Below are 2,368 nucleotides of genomic sequence, written 5' to 3' on the forward strand. Positions count from 1 at the left end.
CAACCTTTATTTCTGTGTGGGGTTAGGAAGCCTAAATCTTTCATAATCTTTGCTTCCAGGAGATTCTCTCTCTCTTTCAAGGCTGTTTGCTATACTCATATCCTTGAAAAGTAGCCCAGAAAAAGTCACCTTTAGCTTAAAAGACGTGCGAAAATGCAAGAAACCCAAAGACAATTATCTCCCAACAGATAACACATTCTACAACTTCAACACTTAACACAAGGAACACAGGACATGAAAAGACAAACAAATGGAGTGGAATATAAAGATTAAAAGAGATCCAAATGATGTAGAATTGGAATTTGATAAATGTTTCATATCGAATCGTTGGGAAAAATATGGACTTTTCAATAACAAATGGTATTAGGAAGATAGTGTAGTATGTGCAAAAGAAATAACTCCATATGACACGATGTACTCAGAATAAGTTCAAATGAAGCAAAGATTTAAATATTTAAAAAATGAACCTGTGGAATGGTACACATCAAAGTAATAATTGCATATACTGTACCTTTGGGAAATGGAGGAGAATTTAGCTGTATCTGCAATTTTCTAATTTTTTATTTTAAAAATTATTTTTATTTTCCAATTACAGTTGACATTCAATATATTAGTTTCAGATGTATACCATAGGGTTAGATATTTATAACTTACAAAGTGATCCCTTCAATAAGTCTAGTACTCCCTTAACACCATACGCAGTTATTATAATATTACTGACGGTATTCCCTGTGCTGTACTTTACATCCCATGACTATTTTGTAACTGCCAATTTCTACTTCTTAATCTCTTCACCTTTTTCGCCCAGCCCCAAAACCTACCTCCCATCTGGCAACCATTAATTTGTTCTCTATATCTATGGGTTTGTTTCTATTTTGTTCATTTATTTTGTTCTTTAGATTCCACATATAAGTAAAATCATATGGTATTTGTCTTTGTCTGAATTATTTCACTTAGCATAACACCCTCTAGGTCCATCCATGTTATTCAAGTGGCAAGATTTCATTCTTTTTTACAGTGGAGTAATATTCCATTGTATATATGCACTACCTCTCCTTTATCCAATCATCTATCAATGGACACTTAGGTTGCTTCCATATCTCGACTACTGTAAATAATGCTGCAGTGTACATAGGGCAGCATATATCTTTTTGAATTAGTATTTTGAATTTCGTCAGATAAATATGCAGAAGTGGAATTACTGGGTCATATGGTAGTTCTAATTTTTTGAGGAACCTTCATACTGTTTTCCATAGTGGCTGCACTAATTTGCAAAACCATCAACAGTGCACAAGAGTTCTCTTTTCTGCATACTATTTTATCAAAAATAGATGTTGGCATTCTTGCCAACACTTGTTTGTTGACTTATTGATGATAGCCATTCTGACAGGTGTGAGGATTAATTTATATTTACCTGATCAGTGATGTTGAGCATCTTTTCATACGTCTATTGGCCATCTGTATGTCCTCTTTGGAGAAATGTCTGTTCAGGTCCTTTGCCCATTTTTAATCAAATTGTCTTTTTTGGCGTTAAGTTGTATGAGTTACTTATGTATTTTGGATATCAATCCTTTATTGGATGTATCATTGACGAATATCTCCTCCCATTCAGTAGGTTGTCTTTTTGTTTTGTTGATGGTGTCCTTTGCTATGTAAAAACTTTTTAGTTTGATATAGCCCCATTTGTTTATTTTTTTCTTTTGTTTCCCTTGCCTGAGAAGACATATTCAAAAAATATTACTAAGATCTTTGTCAGAGAGTTTACTGCCTATGTTTTCTTCTAGGAGTTTTATTGTTTCAGGTCTTACATTTAAGTCTTTAGTCTATTTTGAGTTTATTGCTGTATACGGTATAAGAAAGTGGTTTAATTTAATTTTATTTTTTGCATGTGTTTGTTCAGTGTTCCCAACACCATTTATTGAAAAGACTGTCTCTATCCTGTTGCATATTCTTGCCTCCATTGTCATAGATTAATTGACCATATAGGTGTGGGTTTATTTCTGGCCTCTATCCTGTTCTATTAATCTATGTGTCTGTTTTGTGCCAGTTCCATGCTTTGATTACTATAGCCTTGTAGTATAGTCTGGTATCAAGTAGCATGATACCACTGACTTCGTTCTTCTTTCTCATGATTACTTTGGTTTTGGGGGGGTCTTTTGTGGTTCAATATAAATTTTAGAATTATTGTTCTAGTTCCGTGAAAAATGCCATTGGTATTTGATAGGGATTGTATTGAATCTGTAGACTGCTTTGGGTAGGATGGCCATATTAAAAATGTTAATTCTTCCTATTCATGAGCACGGTATATGTTTCCATTTATTTGTATTTTCTTTAATTTCTTTCTTCAATGTCTTATAATTTTCTGAGT

This window comes from Pteropus vampyrus, unplaced genomic scaffold, assembly GCF_000151845.1.
Source record: "Pteropus vampyrus isolate Shadow unplaced genomic scaffold, Pvam_2.0 Scaffold83, whole genome shotgun sequence".
In the NCBI taxonomy this organism is placed as follows: Eukaryota; Metazoa; Chordata; class Mammalia; order Chiroptera; family Pteropodidae; genus Pteropus; species Pteropus vampyrus.